This window comes from Heterocephalus glaber, unplaced genomic scaffold (assembly GCF_053883595.1).
Source record: "Heterocephalus glaber isolate CG9 unplaced genomic scaffold, H.glaber_assembly_v1.0 deba00000347, whole genome shotgun sequence".
In the NCBI taxonomy this organism is placed as follows: domain Eukaryota; kingdom Metazoa; phylum Chordata; class Mammalia; order Rodentia; family Bathyergidae; genus Heterocephalus; species Heterocephalus glaber.
In genome coordinates, this window is record NW_028258143.1 from 43,680,259 (window position 1) to 43,701,987 (window position 21,729).

At 34.3% G+C, this 21,729-nt stretch overlaps 1 long non-coding RNA gene across 1 annotated transcript; it reads left to right on the forward strand.

Moving 5' to 3' along the window:
• Window positions 1-5,637: 5,637 nt before the first annotated feature.
• Window positions 5,638-12,559, forward strand: LOC110344256 (uncharacterized). Its single transcript, XR_002386706.2, has 3 exons — window positions 5,638-5,747; window positions 8,706-8,829; window positions 11,116-12,559. It is a non-coding gene; the product is annotated as an uncharacterized LOC110344256 (long non-coding RNA).
• Window positions 12,560-21,729: the final 9,170 nt, after the last annotated feature.

Consider the following 21,729-nt stretch of genomic DNA (forward strand, 5'->3'; position numbering starts at 1 on the left):
ACAAGCAACTGACATTTTTAAACTAGAATAATGCATGTAATGAAAAAATAATCTACACAAGTTGGTCCCTTCTGGATCCTTACTTCCTTTCAATCACAAAGCCTGTTAAAATGCAATTTTTGAAATAATACCAAAAAATGCAATTTATATCTCACTATTATCCTAATCCTTTTTTCTACTATTATACAACTTATCTAAAAATGTTGAAATGAAACTTGCTTGAGTTATATGAATTAAGAATCAGTATTGTTTGGAAGCTCCTTTTAATTGGTCTACAGGGAGATTTTCTGTATATATTAAAATGATTGTATGTCTGAATTATAACGAACTTACCTTTAAACTTCTTCTGTGGTTAAATTCATATTTGAGGCAAAATATTTTAATATTTCTTAGGGTAGGCTTTATTGCTAAAATTATTGGTTTGGCAATCTTGGCATAAATGGAAATTTCTGATTGGTTGTCATATCAATGTCAGTGAAGCCCAGGAAGTGCATGGCTCTGGCTGTTTTCCTTATTTTTATTTATAAATTCTGTTTCATAACTGCAATAAAATGCTTCAGGCCTTGCAGTTCTAGGGGATTATTGCACTTGTCAGGTGGTAAAAATCACTGGCTCCTCTTCCTTCTGTCTCAGAACACTACTAGAGGCATGTAATCACTGAGAAATGCAATTTCTGGAATTTCTTAATGCTTTATTATGACACATCTAAATTTTTAAATAAATGATTTATTTTGAAGGCCGGTGGTGTCATGAGAGTATCCAACCAGTAGCTAAGGAATGGAGAACAAATCTAAATTTAGATAATGGAAAGAGAGAAATGGCCAAGCACTGACCATCTTACAATGAGTTCTGAATCATTTGAAAATCTAGAATTAAGTATACATTATAATAAAATAGAGAGGCTGAGCTATGATTAGTCAGTATATTTGTATACTGATATAAATGGTTTTATTATAATATCCTAAGTTGTTTTCTGCCTTTCAAACAAATATCAATATGTTTATATACAAAAACATGTACAATATATATGGCATGTGTAAATATAACCAAGTCACAGATGGGAAAATAAAATGTTCTTACACTAAAGGAAACGCTATACACTGTTTCATTGTTTTCTTTATTTTAAAACATCCTCTGTAATGAACATAGAATTTACAAAATCAAAAATGTAGAAAAATAGTCTCGAGAGTGTAAGCAGTCTGGCTTTTTAAATAAATGGAATGTAAAATTCTAGATCTGATTATAGAACTGGGGATAGAGATTTAAACTTACAGATTAAGTTTCATTAGTTTTTATTTTAATGTTTGTTTGCTTATTTACTTATGTATGTGCTGGGGGTCAAATCCAGGGCCTCACACATGCTAGGTATTTGTAAGTGCTCTACCACTAGGCTACACCTCTACCTTAAATTTCTATTTCTGAATTATTATTTTGAACTAAGTTTCCATTTCCTTGTCTTAACAATTGTTCCAATGAACAATGTAAACTGAAAGAGGCCAAATTATCTTTTCAGGGAAAGAATAGCAAAGTTTTTCTTGGAAAAGAGCCAGTTTGAGATAGGGGGTGTTTATGGTCTGGGGAGTTACTGTAGCAATAGAAAAAGATTAATAATTTGCACATGTGAGATTCTTGGAAGGAAGGATACAGCTGTAAAGAATTAACCCCTCTTGAGAGATGTAAAAACAGAGCAGCTGAGAGGAGATCTGTTGGGAGGAGCTAAAACTATCCTAACTACAAATGTCCTCAAAGAGAAGCAGAGAAAGTACATTTAAGAACTGACAAGCTTTTATCTTTGCTTATAAATGAACAGATAACTTAAGAAAATTCAAAAGACAAAAGGAGCCAATTGTGACCAATTAAAATGTATCATTGAAATGTTAAGTAAGCACCAAAATGAGTTGTTTAATGAAATTAAGTGGCACAATGCTTTGCTGATAGGATTACTTATACTCTCTTTGTGGAAGGAAGAAGGTGATCAAGTCCCTGTGGTGATGCTGTTTGCCTCTATTGTTCTGAAAAGTCACCTTATTGACTGTTAGAATACTCTTCCAGAATCCACAGACTAAATTTAGATAGAAAAAAGTAAACAGCTAAAACATTTTGTCAAAGATAAACAATAGGTCCATCTTCCATTTTCACTGAAAATGGTGGTTGATTTTTGCTTTGAAGCAGGGAAAAGTGGCAGTTATGCTTCAATGAAGGAAAATACTTTAAGAATCTTAAAGTTTTAAAGAATGAAGATATTAGTAAAGACAGTTTGTAAAATCTCCTTGAAGTATATCTTTCTCATCATTTTAATTGCATTTGAGCCTGAAGCAGAGGTGGAAAAGATAAATACTTAACAAAATGTATTATTCAGTACCATGGTTTTTCCACAAAATAATAGGTCAATGATCCTTAAAGTATGATCGTAGGTCCTCTGAGGGGTCCCTAAGACTTTCAGGGGCTTCAAGAGGTGAGCCTTATTTTCATAATAATACTAAGATGTGTGTGTGCATGCAAGTGTGTGCATGTATGTGTGTTTTAACTTTCATTCTCTCATGAGTCTTCAGTGGACTTTCTAGCGGCTACACAGCATGTGGTGATAGCATCTCTCTGGCAGCCAAGGGAATATGTATTTGTGTGTTCTTGGACATTTTTAGACTTTTCTAGATAAGTTTTTTGGGTCACCAGTAACTTTTAAGAGTGTAAATTTTAAAAATCCATGCCATTAAAATTATTTCAAAAAGTTGGAAAAGTATGAAAATGTGGTCACTTACCCCACCTCACAATAACATCCTTACCTATATCTTTGGTGTTTTCAGAGCTTTCTACATAATGTTAAATACATTGCAGTTGATATTATTATGATTAAAGAATGCATCTGTGCTCTATGTATATTTCAAAGGCTGACCTTAGCAGTAGAACCTTTATCATAAATGAAATGAAATCATATGTGTCAATAATACATAAAATGGATGAAAGTAGTGCTGTCCTGGAAATGTGGAAACATAGATCTTCCTAGCTGATCTCCAGAGACTCCCAGAGCTTCCTTGATTTCCTTGATTGAGACATTATGAAAACTACCATACCGTGATTTTCTGTACAAATTTAGTATCTCTGAGTATTTTATTTGAGCACTCTATGAAGGTTCACTGAATTTAACTGATAATACAGAGATAAAAAAGAAAAAATGTATTAACATGCATAAACAGCCGAGTCATACAAAATATGGAACTCAAAGAAAGGGCAACTGGCTGAAGTTTAATACCCTTCTCATAGGAAAGAGGGACCTGGGAGAGTAGGAGCTGTAGGCAATTAGAGAGAATGAGCGTAGAGAACAGACTAGCTTGAGACAAATTTTCTCTGTGACCTAGGTTTGGTATTTGGTTTTCAGTCTCTTCCTCTGTGATATGAGTGTAATCTTCCAAGCAAGGTAAAATTTCACCAGGGAGTCTTCTGTTAGCATTGCCTTCCCATAGGAGAAATAATGGACAAATTAATTGATTAATTGGAGATGAAATCCAGGAGGGCAGTAATCATTAAGGAAAGTATGTCCTGAGATGACAATGATTTCTACTTTCCTTTTTGCTTGCTCAATCTACCCTTTCTTTGGGGCATATAAGTTGGGGAAAAAGGTATCAATAATTGAACTTCTTCATACATTATACATATGAAAATTATTGCCCAGAGTTTTTAAAATAACTATTTTTTAAGGGAGTATGCCTCTTGGACACTTTTTACAGGTAAGTGAAGGTAACAGTGTGCCTAGCTTTCTAGAGTCACAAATGCAAGACAACAACTAAACAATGACAGTCACTTCCAAGGCTTGCCTGTTCTATGTTTTAAATATTGCACTGTATTTCCTCATTAGGCAGCTTTTGTGTGCGTGTGTGTGTGTGTGTCTGTGTGTCTGTGTGTGTGTGTGGTATTGGACATTGAACTCAGGACCTTGTGCTTGTGAGGCAGGCACCTCGCAGTGCCACTGAGCTAACTCCCCAGCAATAGGCAGCTTTTACTAGACCATTTCCATAAACCTCTTCCTTACTCAAGCTCCAACACTGAAACCTTAACTTTTATGTGCAGCTAAGTTATAACGTGTTTGGTGGTGGAATAGGACTTCAACAGCAGAATGATCTTTGTGAGGAATAGGTCAGTCTCCTACTGAGTTGGAATTTGCAACTCTCTTGGGGATACTTGGTCCAAATATTTTTTGCTAGACTAAGAACTGATTGTGGTTATTACTTTCAGGCTTCAGTAAAACATTTACAAGTAGCTCTGATTTGTCTAACAGCTACATTAAAAGCTTTTGAATACTATTCCTATTAACCAGTGTATTTCTAATAATTTTTCTTCGCTGGAATTAGCACCATGCATACACCCAATAATGGAAGCATTTGTCAAGCTGTGTTTGTTAACAGTAACTCTAATATAAAGTCCACAAAATGTTCAAGGAAAATTAACCCAATGATTTAGCACAAACCTATGTTTAATTAACACAATAATGTTTTGTAGGCCAATTCATTCTATTGTCTAAAAGAGCATTTTGTCAAACAAAATAGAAAAAAATATAGACATTTATCTGATACTTTTTTATAGCCATGGTGTTTTACATTATTTTTCGAATGTACATAGGGCCTTTGAAAGGTGGGTAAAATTTATTATCCCATTTTACGAATGATGGTAATAGACATACTAGTTAAGTAATGTTCCTGGAGTCACTTCCAAACCAATGATGCTGATGAAATTGAAGCAGAGTATTTTAAATTAACAATTAAGTTCTTCGTTTCTTCATTACTTGAAATTATTTTATGTTCAGAAATGTTTTCTTTTGTCCAAGGAATTATTTATCAAATATCTACTGTGTGCTAGAGACTTTTACATATGGTATCTCATAGAATCCTTATAAACCCTCTGTTAAAAGTGTTGTATAGCTAAGTTCACTCATGTTCAGAGATATTAAATAATTTGCCAGGCTTGAACGTGACCAAATTGCAATCATAGTCCCACGTTCAAGAATCCTTTTCTCACTACTTCATTTTAATTTCTTCTAAGACTAAAAAAAAGTATATTTATGCAAACTAATACATAAGAATAACCCACAAAAGTCAGTACATCCCAAGGCAATCTAACAACAATAAAAGATAAAACAAAAAGCAAAACCTAAAAATAAGTTTCTAGAAAAACATGAAATTAAGAGCAATGTATTTCAAAGCAGGAATCATAATTTAGTATATTATTGCTATATTGATCTGGTTTCAGACACTATGCTACATGCTTCTTCTCTGGCCTTGTATGGCTTACTTTCTAGGGTGTTTTGATGTACGAATAAGAATACTGGAAGTGAGGGGATGAGAAAAATTAAACACAAATACATGCATATAGATTAAGAAATTTCCAGCTGACTCCACCAAGGAAAGTTCCGTCCCATTACGCAAAACACCGTAGAGGTGATACTTCAGAAGTTTTAGTCAATGAAAATTTAAAAGTGTTTATATTTATGAATGAAGATTAAGACAGATTTTCAGAAATTACTGAATTATCTGTCTCTTCTGTTTAAAAAAATCATTCACACAAACAGCAACATTGCCCACTGCCCCCAACCTTAGAAAGTGCAAGCTGCTTTTATTCCCTTCTCTGATTGGTTGCTTTCTCCACAGGAAGTTTCGCCCCCTGCCGGAAAACAATGGCTTCGGAGCTCATCTGCAGACCGGAGCGGGTGAAGCACAGAAGTTAAAATGTGGTTGAATTGTGGTTATAACCTCTTGGTAGGTTTATCAGCTTTTAAAACAGTTTTTCCAGTAGCTAGTTTCGTTATGGCAACGCCTTTCCTACTTTGAAAGTGTGAGTGGGACGTAGGAGTGGTTCTTTCCAGGAGCATCCTTCAGGACCAGGGTGTGGGCGCAGACACTGCCCTGAGCGGCTGGGCCAGGTGGCTGTTCTGGCCAGTGTAACTTACCAGGCTACAGACGCAAGGGGTTTGTGTTTTGTTTTGTTGTCTTAGTATTAGAACAGAACACCCAGATTTTAGCTGAAATTTTAGCTGACACTACTAGTAACTGGGCTTGGCAGAAATAGTCCTTTGAGTAAACACATTAACTTTACTTAAAAAAAAGAAAAGTCTCAAGCATTTACCTACAATACCCTCTTCAGTTAAGCACTTCCTGAGGAGGACTCAGAGATCTATTTATTTTTCCAACTAACAAAAAGATGAGGGAAGCTTTCTGACATTTTTGCTTGGGAAAAAATCTTTGGATGCTTGAATTTTTTATTTTATTTTTTTAAATTGGGGATTGGAGAGAGACTTAAGCCAACTCAGTTAACTCTCCTTGTTCGCCTTACTGCTGTAATTACTGCTCAAGAGGGAGAGCAAGTTGTTTGCTCATAGCTCCTGGGCGGCTTGGAGGTGGCTGTGCTTAGAGTCCTCTTGAGATAATGTTTCTTCTGAGTCGGTCTGAAGAAGCTGCCTGCAACAATGGCAATCCCAGGGTGACACTCCCTAGGGGGCCTAGATTCAGCTGTCAGTCATCTTCAGCCCGGAGCGATCACCTCCATTTACACAAAAGCTGGGTATCACAAACCTTTTGAAGAGCTAAGTAAAGAGATTTACCCAACCTTGAATCTTCTTCTTCTTTTTTTTTTTCCTGAGTCCTTCATTTCTCCCATTTTTGTCTTTCCTTTTTTTCCCCGTAAACCACCTCTGGGAACTTCTGTGGTTGTCTTTTGTTTGTTTGTTTATTTGTTTCTTTTTGTCCTTTTGTTCAACTATAGAATTTACAGTTACTATCTTAAAACTGGCGCTTAAGCTTGAATATCATTCTCAAGTTATATAACTAAATACCTAGTTTTCTTGTGTGAACTGTTTTAATTTTTAAAAAATTATATCTTCAAAAAGATAGAATTCTCTAGTGATTGGGAAAGGGTTGTTTGATGTTATAATGTTGAAAAACTCGATTTTTGTAGTATTTAGTGTTCTTTAAGCATACATTTGTCTATGCACAGACATTCATATATGCCTTCTGTCACACATTTTTTCTTTTTTAAAAACTTGTGCACTAATAACAAGATTAAATTTGAAAGGCTGGATTAGCTTGCAGCTGAAATGAACTTGAACAATTTTTACAAGTGTTAAAAACTATCTTGTCTAAATAGTACTAATTTCAAAGGTAACAGTTGTTTCTGCAAATTCTATAATTCTGTGCTTATAAAAACTAATTTTCTTTCACTTGAGAAAAGCAGAAATTCTCAATTTTTATCATAGCATTATTATAAAATATTGAATTGAACAAATTGAAAGCTTTGATTAGTGCAAATTTTTAATAAAATATTACATTAAAATGCAAATATGTAAGCTGATGGCACAAGTCTGTAATCCCAGCTACTCAAGAGGCTGAATCAGGAAGATTGTTAAATTCAAGGACACTCTGGGCAATTTAAGGAGACCCCATCTGAAAATAAAATTTTTTAAAAGGGCTGAAAGTGTAGCTTAGTCATAGAGCTCTTGCCAAACATGCTTAAGGCCCTGAGTTGAATCCCTAGTACTGCCAAAGAAAAAAAAGTTTATTTCATTGATTGGTATTAGACTAACAGTATATTACCTAGTAAAATGCCTGAAGAGCATTTTTATAGTTGTAATTAGTTTGTGATTTGTAAGAAATCTTGGTGTCATAATTAGAGATGGAGCAGCAGATACCCTAAATTTGGCAGACCTATAATAGGAGGCCTACTCTGGAGAATAGACCTGGGAAAAGTCTATCCTCACAGCCAAAACTTTATAGAGATCAGCAGCATGCTGAACATACCTCCAAGGCCAGTAGTAACTAGATCAGTTGAGGCTTTTCAACCCCCCATGGTACCAGGTCTTTCTTTAGTTACAACCCATTGTTCTGAAAAATAATTAAGTGCTTCATTTGTTCATTTGGCATTTCTTCAGCATTTAGTCCTACTTGCCAAGATACAACAACAAAAGGAACTTGTGTAACTTACCATGTTTTAGAAAGAACCAAAACCAAATAGGGAATTGAGGATGCAGATAGCTTGTTGTCCAGTAATTTTAAATATCCTGAAATCTTATTTGTAATATTAACTTGCCCACTAAAACTATGTAGCAGTGTCAACTTCATTCCAAGAATAGTTTTAGGATTGAAGCTATAAAAATCAACAAGATAGGAACAGTGTACCAAAGTAAGTCATAGTGTAGGGCACTGTTACCTCCTGCAGTATTTGGCTCCATCCCATCTTATTGGCCCTTTTTAAATACTGTGTTCCTCTCACACTACACTACAGACACAAGACATTTGTGGTTCTTTTTTTGCCTTTGGTTTCTAAAATATGTCATCTCTTTTTCACCTCAAGGTCTTTGGGACAATTATTGTCCAAGTTTATAAAGTTGAATTATATGGCTCACCCCTGTACTTAGAAAAAAGTAGAGGGAGGTAACTAGCTTTTATGTTTAGATGTTAGCTCTAGTGGAAGATTTAGAACAGTTAATCCACTGGACTCATAACATTATGTAAAATGCAAGAAATAAACTTTTCATATTGTCACTTTTTTGTGTAATAGTTTAGTTGATGTTTTGAGCTTTTCTCTTCCTGTCCTCTTATCACTGGTACCATAACACGTGTATCTTAGTGCATATTATATCAGTATATTTATTTCCTGAGACTGCCATGACAAATTACGACAATCTGGGTGGCTAAAAACAATAGAAATTCATTCTCTTACAGTTCTGGGACCCAGAAGCTTGAAATCAAGATGTTGCCATGTTTCTCCATGGACTCCAGGGGAGAGAATCCATTCTGCTTCTCATCTAGTTGTTTTGTGGCTGCCTGCAGTCCCTTGCAATCCTTGGTTTGTAGTCACATCGTTTCAGTCTGCCTCTGTCTTCACACTGCCCTCTCCTCTTGTCTTGTGTCTCTGCCTTGTGTGTACTTTATAATGACAGTTACCATTGAATTTAGGATCTGCTCACATAATTCAGAATGATCCTCATCTCGAGATTCTTCATTTCATTACATTTGCAAAGACCCTTTTCCCAATTAGGTAACATTCATGTTTCTGGTGATTTGACGAGGACATAACTTTTAAGGCCACCATTCAACCCACTGAATGTTGGCATTTATTAAATTTTTTTTTCTTGGTACTAGGGATCAAACTCAGGACCTTGAGCTTGCAAGGCAGGCACAGGCCCCACTGAGCTAAATCCCCAGCCCCTGGCATTTATTAATTTATACCTCAGATCTTTCAGATGTTTTATTTTTGCTATTGAATTTTTGTTTTCACTTTAAAAACAATTTTTTGATGCCTTTAATGTGTACCTTGAATGGCTAACATACATACGTGTACATTCAATATTTTGCTTGAAAAGTATATGTAATCTTTCAGGGCTGGTGATTAGGGTTTTTTTGTTTTGTTTTGTCTTTTCCCTTTTCAGTACTGTGTCTTGAACCTGGGCCCTTTGCACTGAGCTATATCCTCAGCCTTTTAAAATTTTATTTATTTTTTATTTTGAGACAGAGTCTCTCTAAGTCAGAAAGTTGCTCAGGCTGGGTTTGAACTTGTGACCCTCCTGCCTCAGCCTAGCAGAGTGCTAGGATGGCAGATGTGCCACACCATGGCTGGCTCTGATTAAGAATTCATGTAAAAGTTTGGTGACTTGGTTCCAGGACCAGTAAGAATTTTACTGAGGAAAATATTTTGATCACACATTGGGTGTAGGAAATCATATTTCTCTTTTCCTTTTCTTTTTAATGAAGTTTATTTTTATTACCTATGAGGCTGAGTAGTGCCTATCAAAATCAACTCTATCGTGTTACAATCATTTGTTTGAAGTGCACTGACAAGGAATTAATCTTTTAATAATGGAAAATACATATGAGAGACACGCAACTTTCAGTTAACAATAATTGGGGAAATGTAGCAAATTCAGCACCCATAATTACCTTTTATGTATTTTTAAATTCCTTATATTTAGGAATGAGGCTTACTGATAAAATATTAGACAAATATTTCTTTAGTGTAAACATATACAATAATCGTGGATAAAAATAGAGGCCAGTGTTCATTAGCTGAAATATTGACAGATTACAACCTGATTGCTTCCAAGAATGATTTCATTTTTTATGTTTTTCTTCCTTTTTCTTTTGGGATGAGTGGGTAAATCACATTTAGCCAATATCATTTTAAGGATAAGGAAATGAACTTGGAAAGTAAAGAGAAGAACATTAGGGAGGAAAACAGTGGTGCAGAAAATTATACTCAGGGACAATGAAAATAACATTAGAAAGAAAAATGTAATGGAATCCAAAATAGTTTTTTTATGTATGAAAAATGTGTAAAGGTACTAAATAAAACAGGCACTAAATTTAAAAGGTAATTAGGTTTAAAATTTCACAGTCTAATTCACTATTTTATTTGACTGGAAATAAAGTGATAGTTTTTATTTCTAACTCAACTCTATAGGTAGTTATGGTCATCCCAACATTAAACGTTATATCAAAGTTATAGCAGTCCACAGTTTACAAAAACCTTTTTATGGATTATATAGGGACTATTTGATCTACTTTGATTCTTAGATTTTCCATTTAGTAAGAGAAGTATATCTGTCAAGAAAGATTTTCATGTTCACAATTAAAAGGCAAAAAGTGATTGATTTTCCCATCTAATAGCAAACCGGGCTCTTATGGAAGCATATTAACTATATCACAGCAATAGCAATTCACCAAGTCAGACTTGAAATAGTTTCTTCATCCTAGATCTTTAACTATTCAATATTTGAGTTATTAATTTAGGAGGAGGAAGTAAAAAAGTCACAGCCGAGTAACCCAAGAACAGGTTATGACTTGAGAAAGGTTTTCTGTTTAACAAAGATTGACTAACACAGTTTATATTTAAAAAGAAAAGTTGCTGATAGAGAAACTTGGAAACTGAAGAGATCAGAAAAGTAAAATGGGAAATGAGAGAGGGAGGGAGGGAGGGAGGGAGAGAGAGAGGACAGAGAGAGAGAGGCCTGAGAATCCCAGGTATAAGCAAGAGTAACAGAAAACAGAGGGATATGTTGGAATCTATTTTGCAGGCTCAGCTGTAGTGTCCCAATATATTCTTTGTAACTATTTCCCAACTATCTCTTTCTTACAGGCCAGCAACAGGATTTACTCAATGTCATTTCCAGAAGTAACACCTCAAGAAACACTTTCAGAAACAGCTTCTCAATTCCAAGATACTGATACTTTTAGCAGCCAGAAAAGAATTTCTCAAATCATTTTAAAGGCAGGTTTTTTAAAAATAGCAAGAGACCTTTTTTTCTAAAAAAATTGTGTATAAATTTTACAGACATTAGATGAAGAAAATTAGTAAAAAGAAGCATAGATGTCAGCAAACCTAGTGTTTTGCCATGTACTTTCAAATGTCCCTGGATTTTATCTAAAACAGTCATTCTATTTCAGTTATTCTTAGAACAAACTATATTAAATTTTTGTAAGTGACATGATTTCTAGTAGAGCTGGGATAAAGGTCTTCTTTAACAAAAGTTTCATTTTACTTGGCCAGTTAGGTCTATTCCTTCCGAAGTTTACATTGGATTTTTAAAGTATTTGTTCCTAGGGTCTTAAAAATCGAAAAACAAAAATAAGCTCCTAATTGAGTTTATTTAGTTATATAGCTTACATGGATGGGAGGTAAAACTTTTTCCATTTTAAGAGAACCAATATAAATGGAGTCTACTTGTTGAAGGTATATTTATGTGTGTGTACTATTGGTGTTATTTTCTCTTTCCAAGGGGAAATGTGTCTAATGTAGAGTTTAATCATAAAGATCATAATTTTGATCCAAAAATACATCAAGAATCCTAAAAAGCCTTTTAGTTAAAATTATAAAATAAAGCTCAGGTCTGAGATCTTAACCATTTAAAACTTTGAAATCTCATAAATTAAGCATCATTGAGCCTAGGCCCATGTTTCATAACAGCTCTTCAGAGAAAATCTAAAAGCCAGGACACTCTGAGATGAGCTGTAGATGATTCAGTAGGTGGCACAATTTTCACTGAGTCAGTACTGAACCGATGCCCCAGCATGGTATGAGGGGGCACCGCACTGCTGGAGGTGTCGTCTAATGGATGAGGGTAAAACCAAGGTCCTGACCACCAGCAGTTATTAAAAATCCCATGGCACTTTTCAAAAGAGTAAAGATGATGTTAAACCCTGTGTCCTGGCTAATTTCCAAATTGGGCAATTATATTCTGCCTACTTAAAATTTCTCTGTAATTTTAGTTGGATAATATATTCTTCATCTTCTGCCCTGTGCTTTTGCTATTTCCAGCTTAGAGGTGGATGCATTTTCATGGTGAGGGAAGTGATGCATCTTTGAAAAATGTCTTGCAAGGTCTGAGATCAGAGGATGAAAGGCACAACATCCATCTATCAGAACAGGTGTCATATTAGTTTGTTTCTCCTGTGATTAGGCTGACTATAAGAAAATTGCCAAATAAGTGTCTTTAAAAATAGCCTCGTCAGGTAGTCAGAGGTGCTATGCTTGCAAGGTTTCCAAGATGGGTATTTTAATTCTATTAAGTTGTGACTAAGAAATGAGGCATCTCTTGAAGTGAATATATTATGTAAATATTAACAATTTAAGCATAAAATTATAGATATTTAATAGGAATAATTAAATTTCCTAACATTTGCCTAGCAAGTTCTATTGCATTCACTCTAAAGCATTAGTCACTCTATCACTTTTACTTCTAATATTAGAATTTCCTCCAAATCAGTAATTCTTAAAAGAAAAAAATCACTGTTGGGGAACAAATGAAAGCATTTCTTTAAAAAACAAAATAAGATAGTTCTTGCTTAGTGTGCTCTAAACTTAGTGAAAATCTATAGAATGCATTCCTAAGGAAAAGACAAATCGAGGCATGTATAAGGCCAGACCTATGCCCCTTAGCTGTTTCCAACTTTACACAGTCCTTAGGATAAAACCCGTAGAGAAAAATGTGAAGAAGGTATTTATGTTATAAATGATGACATTTACATTTATCTTGATTGTTTAGATTTAAAGATACTTAGCAAGAAAATAATAAAAACAAACTACCAATAATTCAGCTTCCTCAACTGCCATATTCTAGCAAAAACAAAGGATAAATCCAATCTTTTCTAACAGTCTTAGAATGACTTTCCTATATTACATTTTTATAGTCTTTCAAAGTAGTCTTACAAAGTTGTAACCTCGGTTTCTATTTCTTACAATTTTAATTGTATTACAAACACCCTTCAAACTTGCTTCCTTAAATCATTGTGCTTCACAGATACAGTAAAAACCTATATTATGCTTATTAGTAATACAGTTAATATCAGAGATGCTTCAAAGCAAAAGCAAAATCTGCCAATGGTTGATGATAGTAGTAAACACTGTAGTAAATAAACATGGTAATTCAGTTTGCAGAAACATGGTTGCTGAGTAAAGAAATCATTTGAAAAAGAAATGGCATCTTTAGAATTTGGCCATACTTTTAGTAGAAAATAGTACAGTGTTTTTAGCCCAGCTTTGGCAACTACAACAGACTTTGCTCAGTAACAGTAAGAGTTCACTTTGTAATGAAAAAAGTAGTTACTCTGATCACTTTGTCTTTTTAATATGCAGCCCAGAGGATTCAGGAAAAGATTACATTTACCATAATTAACATATATGTAAATGGAGATCATGGCTATGAATGATAAATTTTCATAGCAATTTAAACCTTGTACAAATTAATCAACCATACAGACACTTGATTAATGAAAAGCAGTGTCACTTTAAAATGCAACATGTTAATATATATTACTGTTATCGCAGATCAAAGAATCTTTAAATGTAAACCAATTAGCAAAGTTCAATCTACATTTTTAATAAATGTAATCCTCTTGTAATTATGATGACAATTTAAAAAAAGTAATTCTGCTTTATATCAATTTACTAATTTTAGTGAAAAGTCATATAAATGAATTTTAGAAGTTTCATTACTGTATAGTGATTAGATTCCCAAAATATAGGACGCCCGTGTCATCTAAGGATAGAATGAATGCACAAAAGCAATTACAAATTAGATACAAAATGTTTCTTCACATATCAGTCTAAATTTAGACGTTTTCAGGGCCAGGGATTTAGTTCAGTGGTGCTGCTGCCTGCCTCACAAGCGCAAGGTCCTGAGTTCTATCCCTGGTACCCCCCCAAAAAAATTTAGAAGTTTTCTTTTATAATGTGTGATCAGCAATTATACTGAATTTTAATTTTTAAATTTTTTCTTAGAGTAAAAGTCACGTTGTTCCATTAATCCTTCTCAAAATGTTCCCCCTGTCTTTGAACATACTTATCCCATCATTCTCCCCACTTTCTAAAGCAGTTCTGAAAGTCCTCTTTCTTGTCTTAGTTGTCTTGTCCTGGCCGCTTCAGTCTCTTGAATTGAACTTTTTTGCTGTTGTTGTTCTGAGACAGGATCTTGCTATGTAGTTCAGCCTTGCCTCAAACTGGTGGTGATCCTCCTGCTTCAGCCTCCCAAGTGCTGGTTCCACCACCATTCTCTGCCAAAATGTTTATTTTTCATGGTCATTTTGACTTTGAGGAAGAGCTAGAAGCTGCAAAATGCCAGATCTGGTGAATAAAGTAGAAAAGGCCATCATAATGTTTTTATCAACCTGCCTTTTTATTGAATGGCACTTGGCAGCAGAATTCACTTTTTGATCACAGCTCATAAAGAAGCTCAGAAAAGAGGACTCTTAGAACTACTTCAGACAGTGGCAAGAACAATGAGATATGTGTATTCAAAGAAAGGAGTATTTTGAGGGGGGTCAATGGCAATGTGTTTTTTACTATAATAATTTAAAATTTTTAAGGATTTACTATATCTTTTGATTATAACTCAGTTTTTTATTTTTATTTTTGGTTAAGTACATTTAAGTACTAAATGATATCTACATAGAATGTTTGAGATGAAGTTTTCAGTATTATTGTACAAAGCATCATTTTTATGAATTGTTGGAGAATAGAAGTGAAAATTCTGTGATAGACTTGAATTTATGAAAATAATTTCTATTTTCATTGTGAAAATGAATACATAATTTACAGAAAATTTTAAAATTTACATTTAATACACTAGTATGTTAAAATTTAAAGTCTGAAACACAGACCTTAAGGTTTTTAAGAGTATAGACAGTTTTTGCAAACAAAATTTAGGCATAAAGATAAAAATACTACTTTGCATAGTCAAAGTACATTTGTTTTACAAAGGAAACCCTACAATGGGTTTTTGATTTTCATCAATAAATTGCAATTATAGGCTGCTGCCAAATTTTACCAACTTCAACCAGTATATTATGTAATCTGTTGTTGATAAAGAATTAATAAAAGTGCAAATCAAGAAAGCCTCTACCCCATACTAGTCAGGAAGATGAAATATGTGTCACATTGACTTCTATGCCAAACTCCTAGTAGCAAACTATATGCAATATGACTGTTAATTAATGAGCATTTTGTGTGTGTCAGATATTAAGAATTTTGCACTTTAAAAATAGAATGTATCTACTAATGAAAACACTTCTATGAAGTGGAAATGCTCCCCTTGATAGTAAATACTAAAACTGGAATTTAGGTCTTTAGCTATCTTATTTCAAAGCTTATATTTTTAAATACCAAATATTATACTGCCTTTCTGTGATTTTGTAACACCATTAAACATCATCATTTTAACTAACCTCTTAAGCAATCCCAATGAAGTTATAATGCTGCTGACACTGGTACAGAACCACATTTTTAGAACCACTGCTAACATACTAGAAATTATGTGAATGGTTTAAGTGGCACTACAGTATCACCAACCTGTTAGACTCCTGGAATCGTAATAGAACCTGCCTTGAATCTGCCACTCCTGGAGTAGATACATGAAGAAAATCAGTGAATAGATAAAACATTTGCAAGCCTGTTTGGTTGTTTAATGAGCATTTCACATCTGGCCAACAAGATTTCTATTCACTATGGATATAGTGTATATAGAAAAGCAGACAGAAAAGTAAACAGCCAATTAAAATATATTGTGATATTTCCTACCATAAGGGTTAGTACATGATGTTTGTGAGTGCAGAAGAGGACCTTCAAAGATAAAGAAAAATTAAACTTTAAACTAAAGCAATTGTGTACAATATGTTATATCTTGGAACACTAGAAAAGTCTGTATTGCAGTCCTTCAGTCCTTAAAAGGATGGTCAGAAGAAAATATCTTCAGGTAAGCTAATAATTGCAAGGATAACAGACGGTTAAGTAGCAGGCTATACAGTCTTTCAGTGAATATTACAAAAGTGCTACTTGTCTTAGTTACTTTTCTCATTGCTGAGACAAAATACGTGACACCGAAAGTTAAAGGAGGAAAGGTTTACTGTAGCTGATAGTTTATAGAAGTTTCAGTTATAATTGCCTGGCTCCAAGGCAGGGTGGCATGGCAGAGGGGCAACAGTTCATGGTGGGCAAAGGCAGAAAAGCAATGAAATAGTAAAGAAGCAGCAGCAGCAGCAGCCCTGCCTTCTTTCTGTCCCTTTATATCCATCCAGGCTACCCACCATTCAGGTGATGCACCCATACCCAGCATGGGCCTTCCCATTATCCATACCCAGAACTATGTTAAAAATTAAAGGAGGAGAGGTTTATTTTAGCTCACAGTATGTAGAGGTTTTAGTCCATAGTCAGCTGGTTCCAAGGCAAGGCAGCATGGCAGAGGAGAACAAGTTCATGGCATGGCAGTGAGAAGCAAGGGAGGATCAAGAGAGGAGGAAAGATACGTGTTGTTCCAGGCCATGCCCAATGACCCACCTCTTCTCATCAAGGTTCACCTCCCAACCTCACACTTAGATATAAACCCATCAGTGGACTAATCCACTGATGAGTATCACACACACACATGATCCATTCACCTCCCAAACGCTCCACTTATAAATGCATGATGTTTTGGGGGAACATCTAGATATAAGCCATAGCACTACTTATCACTGTATCTGTTAAGGATCAGGAAATCCTAAGTAATAGTGATCTAAACAAGTTTCTTTTTTTATTTATTAAAGATTAAGGAAGTCCAGTGCTGCTATATCAGCTCCATGAAGTTATAAAGGATGCAGGCTTGCTCTTTCCAGCTCAGTACTTCACCACTGTAGACCGTGATCCTCATTCTCATGATCCAAGGTGCTTATTAGAATCTGAAACGTACATCATGTTTCAGGTAAGAGGATGGAAGAGCAAAGAGAAAAGAAGCTCAATTCCCTTTCCCTTGCTATTATTAACAAGACCTTTCTAGTATGTCAATAATCACTCTCTTTGCCTACTTGCCAGAACTAAATAAAATGGCCGTAAAGTCAGCTCAAATTAGTCTGAGAAATGTAGTCATTTAAATAGGTGAAAAGAGTATTTACCTAGAATGTGGGATCCTGTTCACATAGTATAACAGAGGAGCAGACATTAGAAAGTAACTAGTAGCCTCTGTCACAGTCAAGAATTCATTTTCTTAGCTCTCAGAGGTGCTAATCAACTGTTAAAGAAAAATAATATTTTATATTTTGTTCCCTAACCTTCCAAAAGCTTGACATTCTTTTTGAAAAGCTTGAAATCTTTGCTACACCATCTGTCTAGAATGTATGGCATAGATCCTCATTGTTTCTGAAACAGACGTAATCAGTAAACACAGGATATCTTTTCATTATATATTTAAAGTCTTGGATGTGTCAGTATGGAAAATAAGATCTAATGAACATTCCTTAAAAAAAACTAAATGCTTTCTTTTTGTGACTGTTGACTTTCTATGAAAATTTAATAGTTACAGGTATGAAAGATTTGATAAGTACATTTTTCATTAAATTTATGTTTATTCATTCAACAAATATATACCACATGGCTGCATTTGGGGGGGAAAGGAAAAGGGAGGTAGAGAGAATGGCCAAAACATGTTACATGCATGTATGAATATGCCAAAATCAAACCCACTCGTTTATATTATTCGTATACACTAATTAGGAATCATTTACTCAACAACTATCCATGGTACTATGGAAGGCATTGTAGACCTTAACCATAGAGTGATATAATAGTTCATTAATACCATAATGACTGTTTCATTGTGAATTGTGCTGTGACTATAGCTGTTATTGACTAACTAATACAAAGAATAACTTTACATTTGAGGTATAAATTTCAGGAATGTATTAGGCATTAGCCAAATTCTCGTTTTGCTTTTCAACCACTAGTACACAGACCTTACTGTAACTGTGCTGACTATAGAAAGAAGGAGGTCTTTTAGACAATGGAATCATAGAATGAGAATATGATACTTATTCAGGTCCTTTTTTCCTTTGAAGAGTGAAAGGAGCATTTATTGAGTAATCCCCAAACAGACTTGGGATACAATTATTATAATGCTTATTTTACAGATTTTTAAAAAATTGAGGCTCAGGGAAGTGAAGTATTTCATTCAAGACCACACAGCAAATGATTATCTAGTAATTCAAGTCTGCTTGAAGTTATGACCCTGTTTCTCTCTGTAGGAAAATTTAGGCATGCGAAGTTATGGACAGCAGTCATAGGCTGCAACCGTGCTTCTCAAACTCTGGTGTGCATATGAAACCCTGGGATCTTGTAGATTCTGAATCAATAAGTCTGAGCTGGGCCCTGAGAATCTGCATTTCTAATAGGCTAGCAGGTGATTTGAGGCACTTTTCTTAATGAGCTTTTTTTTTTTAACAGACTAGTGATTCATTCAGTAACTAAAAATATAAGGTATTAAGTGGCTTTATGTTTTCTCAAAAGGATAAGTGAAATGATTATTATTATTCTTGTGTTATTTTTTCCCACGTTATTAATTTGAATTTCATCTTATGACTTTTTTAAAAGGATGTTTGTTATGCAAAACTATCTCTTTTGGTTTGTATTATTGCTTTTTGTTGTTATGGCTTCCACTCAAGTCCTAGAATTCCATACACAGATACAAAATAATAAGACCCCATTTTGCACATCATTGGAATTGGCAAGCCTCTTAATGTATGGTGACAGACTTGAGTAAAAGAAAGCAAGCTGTAATTTAGTCAGTATTAATGTAAACAAACACTTTCTTTAGAAATATATAAAATCAGTGAAAATAAAATACATTTGTTAACATGAAAAAGTTTCAAGGCCTAATTCAGAGTATCTGAATATGCTCCATTAATAATGAAATTTCTGAATGGGTAAAAATCCTTACTTTAGCCACATTCTTTTAAGAGATGAGAATATTTCATAAGTACGGAGATGCTAAGGACATATACATATTTTATGTATTTTAAGTATTTTCATTATTTTTTGTATTTTCCCTCATATTTCAAAAGGGAACATCTCTAAATTATACCTCAAAATCATTTTAAAAAATTAAAGTAACAATTCTAAGCAGCATTGACTCAGTTAAATACCATTTAGTGGTCCCAGTGTACTGTTTATATCACAAAAAAGCCATCATAATTTGCATCCCATTGACTATTCCCTCATCTCTAAAAAGCTATCATGCCACTCCTTGAGTAGGTCTCTAGGGTTGAAGCGTATTCCATCACTGCTACGCTAGGTCTATTTGGTAGTAAAATCAGGGTTACTGGCCTACTGCCCCCTTACCTGGAAAAAAAATCTTCTGTATTAACCCTGTCTTTCCTCCCCTGGCATTCTAGAAGTTGTTGCATTTGCCTCTCTGACATTACATGCTAATATTCTGAATTTCTTCCAGTTTTTTTGTTTGTTTGTTTGTTGTTTGTGCGCTTTCTTTTTCATGGTACCTGTTTAATATTTTTCAAATTATGAACATCTATCTCTCAACACGTTCCTATATGTTTTTCTCTCTCCTGTGTTATTGTCCTCATTATTTACCTCTTTTATCTACTGCCTGCATAGCCTGTAAATGGGCTCTTGTACTCCTGGATTTACTTATTTATTTTTGCAGTGCCAAGGATTGAACCTAGGATCCTGAATATACATGCTAGGCAAATTCTCTACAACTGAGCCACATTCCTTCAACCCTCTTTTAAATGCGTGTGTATATGTGTTTGGTGTGTTTTAGAATTTTGTTCTAGTGTTGGCATTTTCACACCCATGTCTTATATCAGATTAACTTTGCTGCCCTAACCAAAATTATGCTGGAAATCATAACCTTTGCAAAACATCAACAATTTCAAGGAATTGGAGGAATTTTATAGCATCAAATATGAATTCAGTAATAATATCGTACAGCTTGGAACAGCATAAATGATTATTTTCTAATTATTTCTGCTCAGTAATTACTCAAAAGCATTAAATTCCTTTTAATACTAACAATATTGAGATGAAGAATAAAATGATGATTTATTTACCATATCTCTATAAGATCCCAGTCATTTATGCAAAAGGAATTCTAGCCATTTGAATCCATATATTAGTTAATTGCTTATGGCGTGTAGAAAATATGGCTACCATCTTATACTGTTGAGACAAATACCACCCATTTCATTGCTCTGCCACTTACAGATCTGTCACCTTGTGTACTGATTTCTGTCTTTCTCTTTGCAGTCATTGAATGGATTTTAATGAAAGAGGTTTCCCATTCAAAATATTGACATCTAATAATGAGAATACCTTCAACCACATTGATAATACATTGTAATTTTCTTTAAACACTCTAGAAGAGCATTAAAGTTTCATTTTTACTGTATCTTCATAAATGAGATGCAATTATTAGAAATTATGATGATCAAAACTTGAAATATATGTATAAATTCCTGTCATTTACCTCTTTCTAAATGTAGAACAGTATTCAGGTTGGACGCCCCCAACATGATTACTCTCATGTTAAAACTCGATGGGCAGTATCTAAAACCCCTCCATAGCAACCTGTCTTTTCAATCAAGGAATCCTAGAAGTCTGTGTTAGTACTATTAGGATTAATGTCACTCAGTATATCACACTAAGAGTTTTTGTTGTCATTTTACACCAAACAGTTTAAAACTATATACGCAGGTATAGGCACTAGTTATCCTAAAAATAACAAGGCTTTTTTTTGTTAATAGAATGTATTTTATTTTGAAAAATACCATATCTTACTAAGCCTTTTAGATGTAAGAGAGCTGATCTGCTCTTAAATCATTCTTGGTTTCTTAGGATTTAACTATTACCATTTTTGACAGTTTTCACCCAAATTACCATGTCCATATACACCTATGCATTAAGATGAATCTCAGTAGCCATGAAGAATCAGAGGAGTAAATCAAGTGATTGCATCTTTGAAAAATTGAGGTGCAATGGCATGACAGTTGAAGAGGTGTAAATCTTTAATGAGTAATTTTGAAAATATTCTATAGGGTAAGGAGGCATTTTGGAGGTTAGAGGTCATTCCTTTATTTTGGGGGAGTCACTAGAGAATTTGCAGAAATACTTTTAAGTTTGTTAATAGAAATCAAGTAGAGGGCCAGGGATTTAGCTCAGTGGTTTCACCACCTGCTGCGCAAGCGCAAGGACCCGAGTTTGATCCCCGGCACCAAAAAAAAAAAAAAGAAATCAAGTAGATAGCCTTAATGACATAAAGCAAAAGTGTTAGTCTTTATTTATAATTTCATCAAAACAGCTGTTTATACCTGTTATATATATTGCCTAGTATTATGGTAAATCTGGAGAAATAAAGGGTAAAAAAGACATAATTCTAGGTCTCAAGATATTTTGAAGACATTATTAAAGACAGGCCAGTTTGGCCTTGCGGTTAGA